General features: G+C 43.5%; 1 long non-coding RNA gene across 1 annotated transcript; it reads left to right on the forward strand.

Annotated features, from left to right (window-relative positions):
* Nucleotides 1-2,305: 2,305 nt before the first annotated feature.
* On the forward strand, nucleotides 2,306-19,279 carry LOC142829767 (uncharacterized). Its single transcript, XR_012904517.2, has 3 exons — nucleotides 2,306-2,601; nucleotides 17,970-18,452; nucleotides 18,617-19,279. It is a non-coding gene; the product is annotated as an uncharacterized LOC142829767 (long non-coding RNA).
* Nucleotides 19,280-25,201: the final 5,922 nt, after the last annotated feature.

Below are 25,201 nucleotides of genomic sequence, written 5' to 3' on the forward strand. Positions count from 1 at the left end.
GGGCTGCTCTTCAACTTCAACTTCAAATGGTTGAGATGATAAATGTTCAAAAGAATATGATGGATATTTAGGATTCAGTCAATGCTTCTGGGAGGAAAACTACCACTTCATGCCAAATTTCAAACTGTTTTATTTCACTACCAAAAATACATACCACTAAGGCCCCAAAATGATATTTTTGGAGTGAAATGCAACTTTCAATAAAATTGGATATTTCCAAAGTACTTTTTTTAATCACTTGAGATTTTTTTTTTTTGCTTTAAAAAATTATTTTTGTAAAGTAAAGGAATGTGCAAACTAGTATGGACTAGTAAAGCATCTGACACAAATTTTGGCTCTATTGAAGTCGTAATTGGATGAGACTATGATCCACCCACAGAAAAAACACAAATCCTTTAACAAGAGATTTAAGAATAGTTAAGTGAGGCCAACATAGCAACAAACTTCCCCTGAAAACACACCTTATTTCAGGAATTGCAAACTACTCAATGCCTAGATTTCAATTAACTTTGTCAAGCTTTTCAGAAACGCAGCAGTTGCAAGCTTGATTCACATTATGATGACAGATAATTGCTTTTACAGGTCTGGCTTGGTGGAACTATGGAAATAGGCTTGCCAGACTGGATTACATGACTGAAAAACATTAATTTGACATCTAACATGTCTCATCTCTTCCTATATCTTTTCCCTCTTTTTTTTCATATAATTTACAACCTTCCATAGAGGTTTGTGTGTGCATCGGTAAAAGCCCAAACATTAGATCACAAGTTCTTGTTTATATAAGCTTCAATTTACCCTTCAGGCACAAACTTAGATATTTCCAAACACACGGATGCTTGGCACTATCCAAATTCAATTTGAAATGTTCTGCACAACATCTCCTTTAACTTAACTAACCTTGTATTGTTCAAATACTGCATAGCTTGTTTTGATTGCCAAACTCCTTTGCTAACTTTGCAATCATTAACAAAAGTTAATTGAAGCACAAATAATTTTAACCCTACAAATTGTCAAATAGTCTAAAGAAGTGTTTATGCATTTTCTTGAACAGATACCTCTGATTAAAGATATTTACTATGCATAGTTAAAAGAAAAATATTTTACTCTGATGTGATCTCTTAAGCACTTGAGAGCCTAAAAATCTATATGAATGCATCACCATTTATAAAAAAATACTAAGAACCATACTGTAGTAAAGCAAAGACAAACATAAGGGAGGAAGACAGAGGGCCCAGGAAACAAAACAAGGTTTGCCTAACAAAGTCACCAAAGAATACTCCTTTCAGGGGGCAAAAGTATGGAATTCTGTGGTAGAGAGAAGACAGCTTCCAAATACATCAGAACCCTGTGAAGCCCTGGGGAATGTAATGTTTGAAATCATGTAATGTTTCTGTTTGCTTCCATTGGCACAACCTGCAGGCAACAGTTCTGTACCCAAGAAATAATTTTAATCAGAATCAGGCAGAGATTATTGTTATTCTTGTCTTCCAAAAAAGAATTGTACCAAAACTAACATTAAGCATGTCTCCAAGATTTCATAGATTATATGTTTATTTAAACAGAAAATATACATGTAATAGTAATAGTAAAGTTACTAGGAAAGAAAGTTGAAAACCTGCAGAAGGCCTCTGGTCATTAAGTTGTGCTATGCCCTTTTTTTACCTAATTTGCTCACAATGAGGAACAATGCCAAAGGAAATCAGTGCTTTATGCAGGCTAAATTATTTGCTCTTTTTGATATATAATATGTTGTTGATTTCAGACAGAGCTTGCTGTGTCATGTGCCTTCCAAGGACCATGAAATCTCAAGTCTGTGAAGTTGTCATGGAAGGACCTCCACTGTCTTCTGAACAGGGAAGGAATACACGGTGTGAAGGTTCATTCCTCTGAACCTTCCCTCCCTCCTCTCTCTTTTGCCTACTTACCATTCACTGCTTCCCTGTTTGCCTCACAGCAGAGTGGAACATAGGGCCTTGAGTTACTAACTTCCATATTGGATGAGTAATATGGACCATCATTTCAGACATTTTAGAGTCCTGATTTTTATTGCTGTTGTTACTTTTCTCTTAAACTTAGATATTTGACATATGGTGAAACTCACCTAAATGTCTTCAAAGTGCATATATTCCCTATTTTGCCCTCTGGCAGCTCAACACTGATCTGAGGTGAGCAGTTGTATGTATTTTGTAAAACAGGCTGCTGTTCTTTTGAGAACAGTGCAACAGTGGATTTTCCAAGATATATGGAAACATATGTCAATCTATCTCAGAATAGAACTGTGTCTAAAATATGCATGTACAAGTAACAGCATGTAGGAAAGGTTTTGGTCTGGGCACATTTTACTACTGGATTTATATGGGCATGAGGTAACACCTACTTTTTATCTTCAAAGAGCAAATCCATGTGCGTAATTGAAACAAGTCCTTATTCTGTACACTATAAATATGCACCAGATGTATCTTTTATAAATATATATTTTGCAGCATGGTGGGATTGGCTTGTACCTGATGGTTACATCAGCCATGCTCCAAGGAGAAATAAATATGAATTGCTTTCCATACTAGGAAATGGCATGTCCTAGTCATGGTCACAGGCAAGTCTGTAAGTACAGTAAACAACTACATTATCACCTTATTGATTTATACTGTGTAATGTGATGGTTTGATTGCTCTAAACAGGAATCACGTCACTGAAATAACAAACAAAACTGGTTAGACTGAAATGCATACATCGTAATTTCCACTGGCTGCTAGGATTATTTTGAAGTACATTCACTGAGCATGGTGTTATGATCAGCTGTTGTTAATGATATAACAGATGGATAAAGATGTTACAGTAAGGGTAAAGATCACAAAGGATTAGTTTTATATTTCAGGTTGCCTTCAGCATTATGACTTTTTGGAAGAAGAAAACACGTGAAAGTGAATTGGTTTTGGCTTGTCCAACCTTTTGGAGCCTGTTTGCAGCCACTGTATACACCTCTTACTAAATAATAATCAAACCCATCAAAATATGGATCATTATCAAAATGCTTCATGAAACTAAAAAATTAGTTTTGTTTATATGCAAATGTTAGATTTCTGCAACAGTCCATAACAGAAAGCCAAATATGGCCCCTTTGCTCAAAGGGTCCAGGTGACCTGATAAGTAAATCTGTGGTCATGACAAAAAAATTCTGTGTTTACTCCAAGAAATGCAAAACAAACTCAAGATAAAACTAAAAGCAGCTTTGAAACTTTCTTAGAAGTTTATTATTTCATTTGTCTATTTCCTAAAAGGTTCTGTTTTTACTTTATACTTGTGAACCAAAAAAAGAGCTGAGATATTTTTAACCATATGTTTCAACTTAGTCTTATTTCTTCATTAGTCAGACACAAAGCATTATATCGTGCTTCTAACTAACCTAGAGCTATCGTAGAAATACATATAGTAAATAAAGAGACAAATTGTTATATTCTTAAAAAGCAATTAGTAGGATTAACCAGGATTTGTATTCACTCAGACTGACAAAGTACTCTGCATCATTTTATTATTCTTTTCTAAGTGACCTCTAGTGTTCACAGCTATGTATTGTATTCACTCCTCTGCTCTATACAGCACTAAACTTGCACAAATATGTCAAATAATCTCAATTCTTGGTATGCCTACCCATTTAGGCGCCTCCACAATAAGATTTTAAACTATTTATTTTAAAAGAAGCGATTTGCTATTTAGTAACACTGTTGTGTACATATTTCGGTCCCCACAACATAATATTATTGCAATGGAGCCTTGGAATTAATTGTAAAGATAAATATATCTTCTTGACTCCTGTTGCTTTTTCTAAACTCTCAGACAATAGTATCCAAATGGCACTATAATTCTGTCAGTCCATAAACATTTGGGGGGGAACCTCATAAGGCAACATTCAACTTAGTGAATCATTAAACAAATACCCATACAATTTAACTTTTTTGAAGGCTTTCCCTTCTGCTTAGCTTTACTTTGCACGTTGCAGAAGTCATTTAAAACTTGAGAACATTACAGGCAATTTCTTTTCCACAGGAGATTCAGACATTACTTTCCCTTTCACTAATCCAGTCCTCTGTTGCAGCCTCTGTGTGAGTGTGCATAGCAAATGGTGGAGGTGTTGCAGGTGCGGTTTTCCCACATACTGCGTGTTGTGCCGCTCAGTCTCAAGTGGTTAATATTGTACAGGAGTCTGGGTAAAATTGTTTCTACGTGGATTGTTGGATTCTCCTTTGCCACCTGCAAGCAGTTAGTGGGAATGCCAGGGATATTGTATAAAATTGGTTTGTGCTAGTGAAAAATTTACAGATTGGTGGAAGGGGAACCCAGCTCCCTCCTATCCACTATACTTTCTTTTCTTCTTTTCTTCGCTTCTCCTTCTCCCTTCCTATCCTTCTCTGCTGCCCCAGAAGTGGCATACTGTGGCATGATGTTAGTCATAGTGTGTTTGGACTGCAGAACACTACAATTTGTGTCCCAGAAAATGGAGTCAAATCAACTTCTGCAGGTTTTACTTCAAGGTTCAAATTTAATTGCCTTCAGCCTTTAAAGGTTTCATCCCCCATAATTGTCCCTTCCTTAACTCCTGCTCTTCTTTAGTTTTCATTGGGTAGTGGTTGTGGCAGTGAATGTAGTAGATTTTATTGTTTCGAGGAGTTATGTGTTGGGGAGATCTACAACAGTAAGCTTGCCAGCTTCACAGCTATGTGCATATCCTGAATTCTTGTTTGCCAAGCTTTCATTAGCATTGGCTGATGTTCATGAACTCACTTGAACCCAAGGATCAGTTCAGACAGGTTTTCTGTAAAGAGTGTGCACAGCTCTGTGACATTGTGCGTAAGTGATGAGATTTTGGTTATCAGAAGATAAGTTCCTTCCTGTTGTTTTCGTTGGCCTATCTTTCCCCTCATTTCTTTTTTCCCTTGGTGTGTTTGTGTATATATGTGGAGGAGTGTGCTAGGACTGTTGATTCAGAGTTAGATCTCTTTTTCCTCCCCTCATCCCCTGTCACTCTCTTTTCCTCTTCTTTCCTCATTTTTCTTTTTCCTCCCTCTCCTCTGGGTGGTGGGGCTGTGTTATCAGAAGCAAATCCTCCTGCCTGCTCTCCCCTTTTTGCATAACTCACTTCTATTGGTTAAAATGAATGGTTCCACAATTATCGTCATGAAAAGCCGGTGTGTATAGAGACAGTAATACAACCTGGCTGTGGCTATTACAGAATTAAATACTTGTTACATAAAAAATTAATACAGAAGCTGAATGTACTTTGATCAACATCACTAAAAGGCTCATTGGGCAGCAACAAAGTACTTTTCCATGTTTAAGATGTGATTGTTTACATCAAAAAGTGATCTTTGTATGTGGCTTGTTTTATGAGGAATAATGCCTTTTTTCAAAAGTGCTCTTTCGAAAAAAAGGTGCTATGTAATGCAAACTGTGCTTTTTCCAAAGAGAGCATCCAGACTGCTTGGGTGTTCTCTTTCAAAAAGTGGCTTGCTTTTTTGAAAGTATTGGTTGTAGTCTAGATGCTCTATTTTGAAAGAGGCTTTTTCGAAAGATATTTTTGAAAAAGCATCTTTTGAAAGAGGCTTGCAGTCTAGACGTAGCTCTAGGGAATATCATTTCTTGTATAGAAGTTTCTCAAAACATTTTATAAAGTCAATAATACAGTACAATTTGTGTTATCTGGCAATTTAATATCCAGAAAATTCAGTTAATTGGCATTTTTAATAGATGGCAATACACTTACTCTTTCAGTTAACCAGAAAAATTCCGATAGCTGGCTGGCATAACTTTTCAACATTTTCCGGTGCTTGCAGAAGTTAAGTTTGTAAACTTGCAGCAGTAAAGCTTTTTTGTGTTGTGCTTCTGCATATACTACTATTATTTGATATTATCTAACCCATTTTTCAACTATAGTTAGTGTACAGTGAAAAAATCATGAACTATCAATATAATGGTTGAATAATCAGCTCATTTGATTAAACAACAACCCCCACTTCCCATGAATGCTGAATAAGAAAGCTTGTACTGTATCATTATTTGTAAAGCACCGCAGAAATATATGGTATTTGTGGAGGGCAGGGACTAATGAAGATGAAAATTCTCTTCTTCTCAAGACTCATGTGTTGCTGTAGCACCAGAAATCAGTTAATGTATGAGAACCTAACTTAGAGGCAGTTTGAAAAAGTCAATATCTATGCATGCATTACAAAAAGTGGATTCATCCATAAACAAAGCAAACCTAATTAATGTCTGCAATTAAAATTGCATGCATGTATATTAAAATAGGGAGACCAGATCACTGCCCTCTTTTATGGCTGGTGCTGTGTTAGGTCCTAAGAAGACCCCTCCACTGTGACTCTACCCAGCTAAACACAACCACAAAGCAAGGACAGCAACAGGGGCCCCTTTCCCCTTTCGGACCATAAAGTTTGTCAGCATGGTGCCCTTCAATATTTATCCTAGCAGTTCAGATACATATACTTGAGTCAGTGGGAAACCTGGACATGCTGCAATCTTCTTCTTTCCCATTATAAACCCTACGCATGTACGTGGGGTGGCTAGCCCATCCCTTTGTTCATACCACTGTGGCTACAGTTCTACTTTAATGTGCAAGTTTAATCAACGCTACTGTGGGTATGTCTATCCAAGCTGGAAATTATTCCATCAGCTCCAGTTATCTGTTGGCAATGGGGCCTCTTAGAACAGTGGGTCTTGGAATTAACTCCTGACCAAAATACATGGAGCTGCTCTGATGACCTTTCTGGGCAATTGTTCCAGGCTTTTTGCTGACGCAGGTAGTTGTCACATAAAACAGTGCTAGCAACTGCCTTTACAAACAGCTCAGGTCTGGCCCATGGCTCTGTACTAACATCTGTGTGGATGTGGCCAGCTCTAACACTGATGCTCCACCTTATGAACAAATAAAAACTGGGGGAGGGGCCTCTAGCCCAGAATAATGCATAAAAGACTCTGTTTTCCATCTCTACCTATCTTAGGTATTTACACATCCCTAACCATGGTAACTGAGCTTCTCGCTCAACAAATGGCAGTAAAAGTAATACAGTGTCCCAAACAGCATAATGAGAGTCTGGCTCTATACTTATTCAGAGGGAAGAGTAACACCTACTAAATCACAGCACAGGGGATTTTCTTGGAAGTTTCTCATCCGAATACTGACTAGCTGAGCTCTGCAGAGATTGAAGCCCAAAGTTTTGTGGCTGCGGGCTAAGCTTTACATGGCTGGACTTTTCATTTTCTAATGTGGATTTGTGATTTTTTTTTTCCAGAGGAGACTGCATTATACTTGGATCAATAAGTATAATTGATGTATAATAATAGGAGCCATGTCTTATCTGTCACTGATGAAAAAACTGCATGCGTATAATCCATTCACTGTTTTTTTAAATGCAAAGTACACTAAAAGGTGTTGCAAATCCATGGAATGTCCCTGAGTGCTGCATTTTGCATTTAGAGCTCTTTGGAAGATGTATAAAATTGCAAGTAAGCAGACAGTTTTCTGCTGAATATGCAATGAAAGAGCTCACAGCCACATGGAATATGTTGTGCTTATGAAATATGCTCCTGATACACTAGTCTCAGGAAGGAAAATGTGAATACTGGTGAAAAGAACTAAACTCACAATTTTGTCAAACTAATAAGGGCTTGTTTCTACTTACTGGGAGATGGACACTGCAGAAATCGATCTCTTGGAGGTCAATTTAGTGGGTTTAGTAAAGACATTCTAAATTGACTGCTGATTCCTCCTTCCCCTCCATTGACTCCGGTACTCCACCGAGTTGCAAGGAGTAAGGAAAGTCGACAGGAGAACTTCTTCCATCGACCTCCTGTAGTCAAGCTAAGATACATCAACTCCAGCTACACTATTTACATAGTTAGCGTTGTGTATCTTAGTTTGACTTTCTCACATAGGCCGATTTTCCTTTTCTTTCATCACTGCCATGTTAGATGTGTGCATCTGATGTGATTTTTGGAAAGTAGCAGGACTTGGAAGAAGAATGGCATTTGTTAGCCTCTCACAGAAATGTATGATTTCATTTTGGGTGGTATGTATTAAACGTAGCTACTTGAGAGCAGTGTTGATTCCAGGGAGTACACACCAGTGAGTAAGAATACACTGATTTCTTGGAAACATATGTATCTCCTCTCAGCAAATATCCTCTGAGGATAAAACCTGTTGCCTCTGGAGGCATATCTGCCCTATATCTGGGGGTGGTCCTCCCACAAAGACCAGGTCCACAGACTCATGTAGGCTGGGCCTGTACTAGTTCTCTAAAAATGGCTGTATAGATGTGTTGATGCTGTGGCTTGAGCTAGAGCTCAGATTCTAAAGGCTGGGTGGTGAACCTGATCTACAATCTCAGGGTATGTCTACACTACAAAGTTAATTCGAACTAACAGACGTTAGTTCAAATTAACTTTGATAGGCGCTACACAGGCAAACTGCTAGTTCGAACTTAATTCGAACTAGCGGAGCACTTAATTCAAACCAGGTAAACCTCATTCTACGAGGACTAATGCCTAGTTCGAATTAAGTAGTTCGAATTAAGGGCTGTGTAGCCACTTAATTCGAACTAGTGGGAGGCTAGCCCTCCCCAGCTTTCCCTGGTGGCCACTCTGGGCACCACCAGGGAAACTCTTCTGCCCCGCTCCCGGCCCCGGAGCGCTTAAAGGGGCACTGTCTGGCTACGGTGCCCGTGCCAGGTGCAAGACTGCCAGCACCCAGCCAGCAGACCCTGCACCTGGCATGGCACGAACCAGCCACCCGCTGCCACCCAGCCCTCCCCCTCTTCCCGGGACCAGGCTGGCAGCTCCCGGGAGCCTGCCCAGGTCGCAAGAGGCGGGCGCCCACCTGGTCTAGTGCGGAGATCGTGGACCTCATCCACGACCTCCGCACTAGGCACAGGAAAGTGGCCGTCTAGGGCAGGAGAGCTGCCAGCCTGGCCACCCAGGAGCAGGTTTGCATGAAAATCAGGGTGGTCCAGTGAGACCCCCGCCCTGAGCCCAGAGCTTAGAATGGCCATACTGGGTCAGACCAAAGGTCCATCTAGCCCAGTAACCTGTCTGCTGACAGCGGCCAACACTAGGGACCCTGGAGGGGATGGACTGAAGACAATTACCAAGCCATTTGTCTCGTGCCATCTATCTCCAGCCTTCCACAAACAGAGGCCAGGGACACCATTTCTACCCCCTGGCTAATAGCACTCCATGGACCCAACCTCCATGAATATATCTAACTTCTCTTTAAACTCTGTTATAGTTCTAACCTCCTGCAGCAAGGAGTTCCACAGGTTGACTATTTGCTTTGTGAAAAAGAACTTTCTGTTATTAGTTTGAAGCCTGCTACCCATTCATTTCATTTGGTGTCCTCCAGTCCTTCTATTATGGGAACTAATGAAGAATTTTTCTTTATGCACCCTCTCCACACCACTCGTGCTTTTAGAGACCTCAATCATATCCCCCCTCAGTCTCCTCTTTTCTAAGCTGAAAAGTCCCAGTCTCTTTAGCCTTTTTTCATATGGGACCTGTTCCAAACCCCTGATCATTTTAGTTGCCCTCCCCTCTCCCATCCTCTCTCTTCCCCTCTCCCACCTCCTTTTTCCAGTTTCCCCGAGTTTTGTTCAATAAAGAGAGTTTCTATTTTTGAACACACATGTCCTTTATTTTGTACATCAGGAAGGGGGGGCTAGAGAGGGGTAAGTGGAAGTAGGTGAGGGAGGACTGGCGTACGAGCCCCCGATGGGGAGGACTGGGGTGGCTCTGCAGGCTCCTTGGGGTGGAAGCTCTCCTGCAGCCCCCCGATTGACCCGCCCCCCGGATGGAAGCCTGCAGCAAGTGCAGCCGGGCTGATGGCCAAGTGCTGTGATGTGCCGAGTGTGGGCACTCCAAACCAGGACTGCTTTGCAAACGGGGAACCTCTGAGAACTGTCTGTCCGGGGTGGGGGTCGGGTCCCTTTAAGTATAGCCCTCGGCTAGCCTGAGACAGCAGCTCCATACTCTAAGTCCTCATCTGATGCCCTGCCGGCACTGCTTCTGGCCATCCTTAACCTCGGTTCAGGGTCCACTCAATGTGGACATGCTAGTTCGAATTAGCAAAATGCTAATTCGAACTAGTTTTTAGGTCTAGATGCACTAGTTCGAATTAGCTTAGTTCGAATTAACTAATTCGAATTAAGTTAGTTCGAATTAGTGCTGTAGTGTAGACACCCTCAGTTACATCTGTACTGTTTGGCAGGCTTACTCCCAGGCACAGAGTAGGCATGTCCTGTAGCACCCGATGAAGAAATATGTTAATTAAAGACACTTGGGGGCCCAATGATGCAAACACTCAGTAGTGGCATAGCGAGGGTATTATGTGCCCGCGTTCAAACGCAAAATTTGCGCCCTCCCAATATTTTTTTTCCTACTTCGATACGCCCAAATGCGTGCAAATTGAGGTGATTGGGTAGAGTGTATTCCTGCCACCATTCATGCTAAAACACATGGGCTACGTCTACACTTGCCCCTTTTCCGAAAGGGGCATGCTAATTTTCCAGGTCGTAATAGGGAAATCCGCGGGGGATTTAAATATCCCCCGCGGCATTTAAATAAAAATATCCGCCGCTTTTTTCCGGCTTGTAGAAAAGCTGGAAAAGAGCGTGTACACTGGCCCCGATCCTCCGGAAAAAAGCTCTTTTCCGGAGGATCTCTTATTTCTACTTTGAAGGAATAAGAGATCCTCCGGAAAAGGGCTTTTTTCCAGAGGATCGGGGCCAGTGTAGACGCTCTTTTCTGGCTTTTCTACAAGCCGGAAAAAAGCGGCGGACATTTTTATTTAAATGCCGCGGGGGATATTTAAATCCCCCGCGGATTTCCCTATTACGACCTGGAAAATTAGCATGCCCCTTTCGGAAAAGGGGCCAGTGTAGACGTAGCCATGTAGTATAACCTCAATGCTTTCAGCATAACATAACTATCATCCTATTTACTTTTTGAAGGTTTCACTGAAACTTTTTCACAGTTGACTTTTGGAATATATACAAAATAGGAAATAATCATAAAAAAGTTAACAACATAACTTTTGGCAGCTAAATTGGTGCCCCCTCTTAGCGTGGCACCCAGGAGCAACTGCCCCCCCCGCCCTCCTTTGCTATGGCACTGACACTCAGGCATATGTTTAAGTTTATTGACATGCACAGTCCTGTTCATTCACAGGATTGGGGCCTCTGGCCTTATTTTCATTTACCCTGAGGCCCCTTTACATAGTCTTGACAATTTGAAGGGGTCATAAAATGGATGTAAATTACCTAAAGAAACCTTTTCAGGGCTGCTAAGGTATAAATGAGCCCAAGGATGTGTCATGAAAAGAAAAAGGGCATGTTCTTAATCCATGTTAATGACACATGGTAACTAACGCAGGTAAAATCCTAGAGCAAGACAAGGCAACTAGCCTGTAGTTTTCACACAAGTTAGGAGGTTGAGTGAAAGTCTATGGGGGAGCCTTGGACTTATCTCAACTTACTAACTCATGTCAAAACTAAGATCTGCCTAGTCCTCACCGGGATTGTATCTTGTATTAGTGACCAGGTGTTCACTAATTTGAGCTAAGAACACACCTTTTACTTAGTGATGACAAGGCATTAGTGTACATAAAAATTAGGCCAACTTGTCTCTTGCTCAAAAGTAGCTAAGAGAGTTTGAATGAATTCCCTGTGTCTATAACAATAGGTAGGTCTTTTGACTTTAAGACACAAAGTATTTTATAAATAAAACATAACATTTTGAAAATAGCTCACTAACTCTATGCATGCTTTATTGTTTAGCTCCTTTTAACTATATATACTAGTCATCCTTAAAAGACTTCCCACAGCTAATGTAATTTACATTAGAAAATGAAAAGTTGGAAGATGGGGATGGAGTGGGAGAGTAACCTTCCCTTTCCTCCCTTTTTTGTTGATGTTTTCATTAAAAATGTGCAGATAGCTCCAATTTGCAGAATCCTAGGGGAAAGGGATATTTAAATAATGCTGTAATACAGAGGTAGCACAGCTATTTCAGAAAATACAAGTTTTTTCAAGGGTAGTCAATTTATTTTACTTTGATTAGGGACAAAACTGGAGAGAAAATATGACCTGAAACCATTCTAATGAATAGTGTAGGGCTGGACCAATGTCTCATTCCTATATAATCAAGACACAGTGACAAGCAAAAACCACACAGTAGGCATAAATCCTGTGAATGTGAATGCAGGACTGGCACCAAAAGTATGTATTTTTTCACATTGCTGACTCACTGTGTGAAATAGCAAGTCACTTAATATCTCTGGGTCTCATTTTCCAGACTCCCTAAAAGAGAAAAGTTCAGTGACAGTTGTGGGTAATCTGAAATTGAAGCTGCTTAGTTAGTTGATTAAATATGGATGTAATTGCCTCAAATATGAAGAATAAGGTTGGAACTGCCAATCTAATATTCTTATTATAGATATATACACACACAATAATTCACAATACTACACCCCCCAATAGCTTACACAATAATAAAGTTCACAGTAATCCACACACAATAGTTTACATTTAAAAAAATCTAACTGCATATTGTTTAGTTAAGCCTGCTTGCTGTACATGTCTCAAAAAACTCTATACCTTTCTTCCCTTTATACTCTGCAGTTAGGATTATTGGTTCCCTCTCTAGATCCATTCTGAGGCCCTTTTCTGTTTTTAGTTTGTACTAATGATCTTTTTTATATACAAATAATTCCAAGTTTACTTTAATACAGATGGTATTTGTCCATAGCCAGAAACACTTTCCAAAATGTACCATTGCTCAATAAACTAGTTCAAAAAACATCTTAATGAAAATAAACAATCAAATGAAATATTGCTTGGATCAAAATAGAGATTAGTGAGAATGAAAACTCCTATGAGCACCATAACTGATTCCTTTCACTACCCTTGTCTTGGTATTAACAATTTAACCTAGTTTACAAATGCAGACAAAATAGAAAATTGGTTTCATGAGTATATATATATATATATATATATATATATATATATATATATATATATATGATTTAATGAGACTTGGTAACTTGATCTGCTACCACCTGTATTGCATTAAAAACAGGATATTGTGCGTCTCTCTAAACTGTACCAGATAAAATGTTCATTTACTATGTGGTAGAGTTTGCTCAGTAAGAGAGTGGTTACATATGCCTGTTACCAAAGACAATGGTGAGTCCCTTGAGGAAACCTGTCCAACATTTTTTTCCATACAGGTGGAATTTCTCTCTGGGGTACAGATTGTTGAAAATTATTTTAATTTTGCATAAAAAGTAAACAACAATAGAAATATATTATTTTATGATAACCATAATTCTCATGAAAATGTCTCAACCTGTTAGAAGGAACATGGGAAGAAAACTGAGTGGGATTGTTTTTATTAAATCTGAAAAATACAAATGAAAAGATATTTTAATGAACAAATTCTCACAGACTTTTTTCTCCCTAAGCAGATTCCATTTATGTTTACATATTAGAGTGTTTTAAAATTAGGCTTTCATTTTTTAAGGTTTATGAGTTTATATCAATAATTGGTTCCTGCATCAGACACATTTGATAGGAACAAAGTTTAGTGTAAAATGTAATGAATAATAATGGTTCCTTCTGATAAAGAAAGGATTGTTCTTAACATGTACTGCCACCAAACGGAAACTGGAGGGAATTTCACAAGATGTGACTTACACGAGGGCAATACAGATCCAGTAACCAATATTTATGTGAGCCCATGCTGGAATATGTCTCTCATGTGAGAAATAGTAGGGCTGGTAGTTTATTTAGCGTCTGACTCCCAGAAAAGTGGATTTTAGTTGTGGATTTATTTCTGCATCAAATTTACAACTGTATCAAATAAACATGACAAACCTCTCCCTTTCCAGCCTTCTCTCCTTTTCTTGTACCTTGATATCCAGTCTTCCTTGGCCTCTGTGTGTGGTATTGTGCCCCTCACTGTGGCATCTGAACATGTGTTGCCTCTAAAATGGAATTGCCTCCCCTCATTGGTGAATCAAGTATCTTCTCATTTTCTTAAAGCACACTTTTGCCAAGCCTATCAACATTAACTCTCCAGAGCTTGCCTATTCCTTTCTTAAGAAAGAAAGACACCCCCTCGTCCCACCTCCAGCATCCTCCTCCTCATATGTGTACTAAATCTATTCTCTTGTCACCCTTCAGCTAATTCTTCAATATCCTTTTCTACCATGAAGCCTACAAGAAATCACCATCTGACAACGGTTAAACTGAAAACCACTGAGGGCTGCTGCTAAGTATTTATATTCATTAGAAACACTTGTATTTATATCAGAAGCATCTTACTTCTCTTGTCCTTGTCCTCCTCCCACAACTTCCCTCCAGTTATTATACTCACTTGGTGGCATCTTCTCTGAAATTACATTTTAAACTCTTCAGAGCAAGGACTGTGTCTTCTTATGTGTTTGTCCAGGGTCCAGGAGGATTTTATGACATACTTGATTACCCATATTAATATTAATTTGAGGGTTTTTTTGGCTTCTCCAGCATAGGAGTGCAGCGTGCCTTTCCCTCCCTTAAGCTCCTATGAAAGGGGGCAGTTATAGTTTGGTACTTGTGCTCCTTAATCACAAGATACAGGGAAATAGACTGTAAGATCTTTGAGATGAGGGCTGTCCTTCACTATGGCCGTGTCCAGACTCAGGGGTTTTTTCAGGAAAAGTAGCCTTTTCCCGAAAAAACTTACCCTGCGTCCAGACTCAAGCCGCGTTCTTTTGAAATTATTTCGAAAGAACGCGGCTTTTCTTTCGATGGCGGTAAACCTTGTTTCACGAGGAAGAACGCCTTCCTTCGAAAGTTCCTCTTTCGAAAGAAGGCGTTCTTCAATGTAAAGAGGCCGTCTTCGAAAGAGAGCATCCAGACTCGCTGGGTGCTCTCTTTCGAAAAAGCGGATTTCTCTTTCGAAAGATCCGCCTGCAGTCTAGACGCGATCTTTCGAAAGAGGCTCTTTCGAAAGATGCTTTCGAAAGAGCCTCTTTCGAAAGAAGCCTGCAGTCTAGACATAGCCTATGTGTGTGCACTGCCTAGCTAAATGGACCTCTTGCCTGGCTGATTCTATATTCTCTGATCTGGCTACTGTTCCCTCCCTGAGGGATTTTAACTATCCAAACATCTATTGGAAAAATAGTACAGCAAAATATAAAATGTCCAGTAAGTTCTGGGAATGTAATGGGAACAACTTATTGCTTTAACTGGTGGAGGAAATAAGTAGGAGGGACAATCATTTTAGACTTGATTCTGTGGTTACAACTCTGAAGAGAGAAGGCAATTTGGATATACGAAGTTATGGAGGGTCTGAATTCATTGTTCTAATGGAAGAAAGCAAGGCAAGGAAGGAAGGACAGTAGAATAAGAATAATGGAATTAAAAAATGAAGATTTTAATAAACAGAGAAGAGTTTCTTCATATGGGAAGAAACTCTAAGGGTATGTCTACACTAGCCCCCTAGTTCGAACTGAGGATAGGACAAGAAGCAATGGGCTTAAAATGCAGCGAGGGAGGTTTAGGTTGGACTTTAGGAAATTTCCTAACTGTCAGGGTGGTTAAACACTGGAATAAATTATCTAGGGAGGTTATGGACTCTCCATCACTGGAGATATTTTAGAGCAGGTTAGACAGACATCTATCAGGGATGGTCTAGATGGTGCTTGGTCCTGCCGTGTGGGCAGGGGACTGGACTTGATGATATCTTGAGGTCCCTTTCAGTTCTAGTTTTCTGTGAGTCTATGATTCTATAATAATGGCTATGAGAAATTGGTAGACACCACAAGATAACCATTGGTAACTGGTGAGAAATGTTAGAGAGCTAAGGTAACCTGTTACTAGGTGATGTGATAAAAAAAGAAATAATGAGTCAACCTATGAAATTCAGACCACCCCATGAATAATCTGTGTGTGAGGAGGGTGGAAGTTAAAATAAGGAAGAGGTTAAACGCTTCATAAATATATATGGATCACAGTGGACAACAGCATAACATATTTTAAAAGTTGTGTCCTGCTTGCATACCTTGGGGTAAGATGCCAAAATGATGACCACAGGTGAGGATGATGACCAAGACTTTAGGTTTTTCCATAAGGCATGGTGTATGAGTAATGCACATCCCTATGGATTCTGTATTGGTTTCTCTCTCTCCTTTCCCTGAATGCAATGTATGTATTATTTGGCTAATTAAGGTAATTATAGAAAGAGCATTAGGAGATCTCTGGTTTGCACCAGCTTCTATTGATCACCTCTCTATCACTTTTAGTTTTGGGAGCAGAACACTAACAGATTAAAGTAGGTGTGATGCTTCACCTTGGGATAGGTGACTAGTTAAAATAACATGCAACTAACCATAGGTAAGGGCGCCCTGTCAAACTGGGAGAACATATCTAGTGGGGTATTACAGGGTTTTGTCTTGGTGTAAGAGAATGGGTTACTACTGGGCCGGGTCACAGAGTCAGGGGACAGCCATGAGATGATTTCAGCTCTCTCAACAGTTTCTCAATTTAAATTTGATGTTGTGCAAGCGATTACAGTGCTCAATAATCTAGACTAGTGACAAGGCCTATTTAGAAAGAAACATGTAGCCAAGACACACAAGTTTGAAAAATTGCTTGTGTGCATAATTTGTTTCTTTCTTTATAAAGACTTTCAGCATGCATGTCAACTGAGGATAGAGGATTATGCAGCATACCAGATTATTCTTCAGACCTTCTTCAACTGACTAAACCACAATGTCTAATAGGAAACACTCACATAACAATTGTATGTCATGCCAATGATCCATTTATTCAGGAACTTGGTGGGATGACTCACATGACTGGAGCGATGTCATGGAAGGGTATAAACTGTTCAGAAAGAACAGGCAGGGGAGAAAAGGAGGAGGAGTTGCACTGTATGTAAGAGAGCACTATGATTGTTCAGAACTCCAGTATATAGAGGGAGAAAAGCCTGTTGGGAGTCTATGGGTCAAGTTTAGAGGTATAAGCAAGAGCAGTGATATTGTAGTTGGTGTCTGCTACAGGCCGCCGAATCAGTGGATGAGGTAGATGAGGCTTTCTTTGGACAACTGAGAGAAGTTTCCAGATCGCAGGTCCTGGTTCTCATGGGGGACTTTAATCACCCTGACATCTGTTGGCAGACCAATATGGCAGTACACAGACAATCCAGAAGTTTTTGGAGAATGTTGGGGATAATTTCTTGGTACAAGTGCTGAAGGAACCGACCAGGGGCCATACGCAGCTTGATCTGCTGATCACAAACAGGGAGAAGCTAATAGGGGAAGTAGAGGTGGGTGTTAACCTGGGAAGCAGTGATCATGAGATGGTAGATTTCAGGATCCTGACCAAAGGAAGAAAGGAGAATAGTAAAATACACACCTTGAACTTCAGAAGAGCAGACTTCGACTCCCTCAGAGACCCGATGGACAGAATCCCCTGGGATGCTAACATGAAGGGGAAAGGAGCCCAGGAGAACTGGAAGTATTTTAAAGAAGCCTTATTGAAGGCACTGAAAGAAACCATTCCCATGCGTAGCAAGAGAAGCAAATATGGCAGGAGACCGGATTGGTTCACTGGGGAAATCCTTGGTGAACTTCAGCACAAAAAGGGAGCTTACAAAAAGTGGAAACTTGGACAGATGACTAGAGAGGGGTATAAATGTATAGCTTGAGAATGCAGGGGAGTTATCAGGAAGGGAAAAGCACAACTGGAATTGCAACTCGCACGGGATTTGAAGGATAACAAAAAAGATATCTTGATTGTACAGGCATGTTAGCAATAAGAGGGTGATCAGAGAGGGTGTGGGGTCCCTACTGGATGAGGGCAGTAACCTAGTGAAAGATGATGTAGGAAGCTGAAGTACTTAATGCTTTCTTTGCCTCTGTCTTCTAGGACAAGGTCAGCTCCCAGACTAATGCACTAAGTGACACAATATGGAATGAAGGTTGACAGCCCTTGGTGGGGAAAGAACAGGTTAGAAAAGCTAAACATTCATAAAACCATGGAACTGGATTTAATACGTCTGAGGGCATTGAGGGAACTGGCAAATGTCATTGAGGAGCCTTTGGGCCATTATCTTTGAAAAGTTGTGGAGATCAGGAGAGATCCCGAATGATTGGAAAAAGGCAAATGTAGTGCCCATCTTTAAGAAAGGGAAGAAGGACAATCCAGGAACGGATCCTGGGGGCTCACGCCGTCCATGCTCCCCGGGTGGTCATCGATCCTGGGACAGAGGGACCCGTCCTGGACACCGAGGAGGAGGAGCCGGTGGACGCCGTGAGCCAGGAGCCTGCTGGGAGCCTGCCCAGGACCCAGGACCCAGGACCCCACAGACCACACCTCCTGTATCGTCTGAATCCGGGGAGGCCTCCACCTGTGAGTACCATCATGCTCCCCTTATGTGTACGGGGGTGGGGTGGGAGGGAGAGGGAGCTCAGGGATCGTGCGCCTGGGCCTTGCCCACCATGGAGCAGCAGCTGGGTGTCATGCAGGGGCCTTGTCCCCAGGGAGAACTGACCACTGCTCTTGTTTCACCACAGCCGCAGCACCTGGGACTGCAGGGCGCACCACCCCACCTGCAACAGCCACCCGCGTCCGGGCCAGCAGGCGTGCCAGGAATGAGGAGGACTACCAGCGGCAGCACCTCCAGTTCATGGAGCAGCTGCTCTGCAACCAGGAGCACTGGGTCCAGGAGGACCTTCGGCTGCGCCAGCGGAGTGTGGATGCACTGGAGGAGCAGGGCCGTGGCCTCAGAGGCCACCTCCAGACCCTGGTCTACCGGTTCCTGCCTCCTCCTGCTCCGGCTCCTGTGGCTGCCCCAGCTCTCGCTCCTCCTCCCACCCCTGCTGCCCCTGCTCCCTCTCCCACTTCCTCCGCACCCCCTGTCCCTCCTGCCCCACCCTCCATACCCGCTCTCCGCCCCGAGGCCCCCGCACCCGCAGTGTTGTGAGAGGGGAGAGCCAGCCAGACCCCCAAGCCTGAGCTTTCCCTTCCCTTCCTCCCCTTCCACCCCCTTCCAGCTCCCTCCCCCCAGGTTTCCCCCTCTCCTCTCCCATCCTCCCTCCTCCCTCCCCCCACCCCAGTTATGTAAAATAAAGAGAGTTTTTTTTTGCCAAAACAGGTGTCTTTATTTGACATTAGGAAGGGAGGTTAGGGAGGGGAAAGGGAAAGGGGGGAGGGTGGAAGAAGGCCCCAGTGGGGCATGCAGGGAGAGTTCAGTCCTCCTCCTCCACCTCGAAGCTCTCCCGCAGGGCATCCCGGATCCGGACGGCCCCCCGCTGGGCTTCCCGGACAGCGGCGGTGCGGGGCTGAGCGTACTGGCCAGCCATGTGGTCAGCCTCAGCCATCCAGGCTGGCAGGAAAGCCTCCCCCTTTCACTCACACAAATTGTGCAGCACACAACATGCTGCCACCACAGGAGGGATGTGCTCGGTGAGGTCGAGGCGGGTGAGGAGGCACCTAAATCGGGCTTTCAGTCGCCCAAAGGCCCCCTCTATCACGATGCGGGCCCTGGTCAGCCTCGCATTGAAGGCCTGGCGGGAGGGGTTGAGGTGCCCCGTGTAGGGCTTCATGAGCCAGGGCTGTAGGGGATAGGCCGCATCCCCCACCAGGCACACGGGCATGTCAACGTCCCCGACCCTGATGTGGCGGTTGGGGAAGAAGGTCCTGGCGTGCAGCCTCTGGCACACGGAGGAGTTCCGGTACACCCTGGTGTCGTGTGCCTTGCCGGACCAGCCCACATTAATGTCTGTGAACTGTCCCTGGTGGTCACACACAGCCTGCAGGAGGACGGAGAAGTACCCCTTGCAGTTGACATACTGGGAGGCCTGGTGTTCCGGGGCACGGATGGGGATGTGCGTCCCGTCGATGGCCCCCCCGCAGTTGGGGAAGCCGAGGGCGCCGAACCCCCGGATGATGGCGTTCGGGTCGGCAAGGTGGACCACCCTGCGGAGCAGCACCCGGTTGATGGCCTTGACCACCTGCGGAGAGACACAGCAAAGCGTGAATCAGTGGGGCGCCCGGGTGGCTGGGAGTGCTTGTGCCCTGGCAGTGCCCCGCGCCCCACTCCCGGGAGCAACACCCCCGGGCAGTGTGTAGTACGGCCGGGAGAGACCGGCCCCTCCGGTGCGGGGTACTTTTGCCTCCTCCCCCCCCGGTCACCCCGTTTTCCCTGGGGCGGCCCTTCCCCTCCTTGCAACCCCCCTCGACCACGGCCTAGTGGCCGGCGAGTGCCATACCTGCATGAGCACTGCTCCGACGGTGGATCTCCCCACGCTGAACTTGTTCCCGACGGATTGGTAGCTGTCCGGCATGGAGAGCTTCCAGAGGGCGATGGCCACACGCTTCTGGAGGGGGATGGCGGGCCTCATGTGAGTGTCCCTTCTGTGCAGAGCAGGGGCGAGCCACTTGAAGTGCTCCAGGAAGGTGTCCCTTTTCATCCTGAAGTTCTGGGTCCACTGTTGGTCTCCCCAGCGCTCCAGGACGATGCGGTCCCACCAGTCACTGCTGGTGTCCAGACGCCAGATGCGGCGGGGCACGCCGGCACCTGGGCACTGCCGCAGCTGTGCCATGGCCCCCAGGGTGGCCAGGCAGAGAGGCAGGTGGCTGACGTGCACCAGGTGGAACCAGGCACCCTTCAGCCATTGCTGGCAGGCTTGCAGCAGCAAGTCCATAAACTGCACCAGAAAGTGCAGGGCGAGCTCTGGCTCCATGTTGCCACCTGCGGCGGCGTCCCCAAAGGGAAGCACCAACACAGACGAGCGCAGAGAAAAACGCTTTGCTGTCCCTCGGCGAGGTTGGCAAGCAAGCAGAAAAGCTGAGAACCGGCTGTCCAGGGGGGTCCCTTTAAGCACAAGCCTCAGATAGCCTCAGACAGCAGCCACACAAAGCAACTACTGACCTGATGCCCTGCCAGAACCGGTTTCAGCCGCCCTTAAATGCGCCCCTGCGTCCAATCAGTGTGGACGTGCTAGTTCGAATTAGCAAAACGCTAATTTGAACTAGTTTTTAAGTCGAGATGCGCTAGTTCGAATTAGCTTAGTTCGAATGAACTAATTCAAACTAAGTTAGTTCAAATTAGCGCTGTAGTGTGGACATACCCTCAGTCCCTGGAAAAATCATGGAGGGGATCCTCAAGGAATCCATTTTGAAGCACTTGGAAGAGGGGAAGGTGTTCAGGAATAGTCAGAATGGATACATGAAGGGCAAGTCATGCCTGACCAATCTGATTAGCTTCTATGATGAGGTAACTGGCTCTGTGGATATGGGGAAGTCAGTTGATGTGATATACCTTGACTTTAGCAAGGCTTTTTATACAGTCTCCCATAACATTCTTGCCAGCAAATTAAGGGAATGTGGATTCGATAAATGGACGGTAAGATGGATAGAAAGCTGGCTGGAAGGTCGGGCCCAGTGTGTAGTGATCAACAGCTCGATGTCAGGATGGCAGTCAGTTTCCAGTGGAGTGCCCCAAGGTTCGGTTCTGGCACCAGTTTTGTTCAACATCTTTATTAATGACCTGGATGAGGGGATGGATTGCACCCTCAGCAAGTTTGCAGATGACACTAAGCTAGGGGCAGAGGTAGACACGCTGGAGGAAAGGGATAGAGTCCAGAGTGACTTAGACAAATTGGAGGATTAGGCCAAAAGAAATCTGATGAGGTTCAACAAGGACAAGTGTAGAATCCTGCACTTAGGATGGAAAAATCCCAAACATTGTTACAGGCTGGGGACCAACGGGCTAAGTAGCAGTTCAGTAGAAAAGGACATGGGGGTTACAGTGGATGAGAAGCTGGACATGTGTCAACAGTGTGCCCTTGTAGCCAAGAAGGCTAATGGCATACTAGATTGCATTAAGAGGATCATTGCCAGTCGATACAACAATGTGATTATTCCTCTTTACTTGGCTCTGGTGAGGCCACATCTGGAGTATTGTGTCCAGTTCTGAGCCCCCAATTACAGGAAGGATGTGGATGCATTGGAGAGGGTCCAGCAGAGGGCAACCAAAATGATTAGGGCCTGGAGTATATGACCTACGAGGTGAGACTGAGGGAGTTGGGTCTATTTAGTTTGCAGAAGAGAAAAATGAGGGGGGATTTGATAGCAGCCTTCAACTTCCTGAATGGAGGTTCAAAAGAGGATGGAGAAAGGCTGTTCGCAGTAGTGACAGATGGCAGAACAAGGAACAATGGTCTCAAGTTGCGGTGGGAGAGGTCCAGGTTGGATATTAGGAAAAACTATTTCACTAGGAGGGTGGTGAAGCACTGGAATGGGTTACCTAGGGAAGTAGTGGAGTCTCCATCCCTAGAGGTGTTTAAGTCCCAGCTTGACAAAGCCCTGGCTGGGTTGATTTAATTGGGATTGGTCCTGCCTTGGGCTGGACTTGATGGCCTTTTAAGGTCTCTTCCAGCTCTATGATTCTATGAATTATAAAACAACCGATTTATAATGGTTCTGAAGGGGCCTATTGCATGCAATAGTCTATTGCATGCAATAATATTGAAATGAAAGCTCAAACTATTACACAACAATAGGACATGGTCACATCACTTTATAGTGATTATTGGAGCACATAAGAGGGATGTACTGTACACAGTCTTTCTCTCTTGGCCTCTTCTTTGTGGAAGCAAAGAGAGTCATTGTCAATACAGTTGTCCCTCAGTGTGCCCTGATATAAACCCAGAACTCAAATCCAGGTTCCTTATGAAATATCATAGTGTATTATCAATTTTAATCAGCAGGCTAATTGTGCCTTTATTAAAAGAAAATACAGGACTGGGATCCAGGATTTCTTGACTTTTAACCTTGCTCTGATACTGACTCATTTCGTAGCTTTGAGCAAATCACATAACCTTTCTTCCCTCATTTTTAATCTATCCACTGAGCTGATACTGATCTTATAGGTGGGTCCGAGGATTAATTAGTTAAAGATTATAAACTATTTTGAACAGAACACCCAAGAGCATCATTAATAAGGAAAATGACCTGGTACATAAAAGCCTTTTTCAGATCAAATAAGAAAAGAAAAATGCCAGATTATTGAAATAGATAGAAAGTATACTCCTGAAAAAAATAATCTCTAGTCGATCTAATAAATCCCAACTAGTCGATCCCACTTGCTGGGTCGATTGCTGAGGTTCTGATAGTCAGTCTCTGACTCAGTCCCTCATCTTCCCCTCCTCTCTTTGTTTTCCATTAGCAGCCTTAGCTGAACTCAAAGTACAGGCTGCATGTAGCCCAAGCTGATTTGCTGGGTGCCTTCTCAGTGGGGTTTGTTGTCTTTGCTTTGAAAGGTTCTTAAGGGGACACGGAGGTGATCAGAGGGGAGTAGGCTGGACTCACTGCTTTGAATTGCTGCTAGGTTCCTTCCTCTGATCCTGAAGAGCGGTCAGCTGAAAACTGCCCATCCGCTGTGTCTGCAGCACAGAACAAGTTCCAGCAATGCCCAGTGGGTCAGGGTACTTCCTTCCACAGCCAATCAGAAGAGACTACATGGGGAGGTGGAATCCCCTGCAGCCTTCCAGTTTTTGCAGGCTCCCCAGCTGCAGCAGTGGGAAGGGGTGGGAATGCTCCCCAGCTCCCCAAGCCTGTCACTAAGGGAGGGAATCTCCAGCAGCTCAACAGTCACTGCAAGGCTGGAGGGAGAGGAGGAAAGGGAATCAAGGTTGCCAATCAAAGGAAGTCTGGTTTGAGAACAGAGCTGATTAAACAAACCCCAAACAGGTTACTCCACATGCATGCAAGATACATACCAGCCCTGCCCCAGAGAGCAGCCTGAGCATGACAGAGACTGCAGAGGATTAACAACAGCCACCATGGTAACTGCCACGGTTAATACTCTTGACTGGGGTTTGGGAATACCTACCATGAATGGAGCAGAGCCTATTCCCAGAACAAGGCCAGGTGCTCCCAACCAGGCAGAGGGATGCAATGGTTGCCTAATCCCTGTGAATTCCAAATGGTATTTGTTGTTGAGTCATTCATTGTCCTAACTGAAATAACAGCACAATTCATTCTGCTCATTTGGGACAGCGAGTGAGCCCTTTTGGGTAACATGAATGCTGAATAAGGAGAAGGGAGAGAGCAAGGATGAGGCTTCACTAACAGACAGGAGAGGGAAAGTACCTTGGCCTTCCTGAAGAAAATCCAGTCACTTCCTGGAGTGTTCAGCAAGGACAGCGTGGGACTGGGATGGTTATTATGTGAATGTGTTTGAACCATGGTAAGCTGTCTGTAGGACCATCACAACCAGCATTTTTATCAGCGTATCTCAGCAAAATAAGATATATTGGCAAACTGTACATTAGCCTCCCTTCCACTCCCAAGCTCACGCCTATCCCGACCCTCTGTTCCACATGAGCCCTGCTTTCCTTCCACTCCCAGCTCTCACCTCGCCTGCTCTTCATCATCTCCTTCCTCTTCCCCACCTGGCTCCCCATTGTCTACTCCCCACAATCCATCTTCCCTTCGCTGACCCTACTCTCCATCTAACCTCCCCTACCTCATTCTATTCAAAATTTCAGCAGAGGTCATTTTCCTTCTTTCCTAGGTCAGCCCTATCCCCTGGATAACCACATAGGGTGAGGGTGATCACAAGGCTATCTGAGGATGATTAAGGGTAATCAAGGGAACAAAGGCTCTCAACAGCAAGGGAATATGTCATATATGTCTAACTAAAAATTACCAACACTGCTCACATTTTGGATTTTGAATTACAGTTAACTGCAGAGACTCTACCAGGCAAAATCATTTGCACAAATTATTCAGACAAAATTTGTGAATAATGAATAGGTTTTCTTCCAGGCTTCAGAGGATGGTAGAAGTGTCTGGTTCATCTCTAAATGCAACCTGAGAGCTTTGTTTGTCCAATTTAAATTGGCACAAGTGATAAAAATTTTAAATGTTCAAAACAATTTAATAAAGATGTATGAATTATGTGGCCCCTAGTCCGGTAGTACTGTATCTCAGTGTTGCACATTTTTTAACATATTTATTCTCACAATTAAAATTTAAAACTAAAACAATTTTTTTGTGCAAAAAGTAGTCTCTTCTTGAACACCTGTAATGACTCATCTAGAGTGACAGAGAAACAGATGACTTGAGCACTGGTAATTTGAAAAGACTGA

The sequence above is a fragment of the Pelodiscus sinensis genome, chromosome 6, assembly GCF_052426305.1.
Source record: "Pelodiscus sinensis isolate ZL-2025 chromosome 6, ASM5242630v1, whole genome shotgun sequence".
NCBI classification, from domain to species: Eukaryota; Metazoa; Chordata; order Testudines; family Trionychidae; genus Pelodiscus; species Pelodiscus sinensis.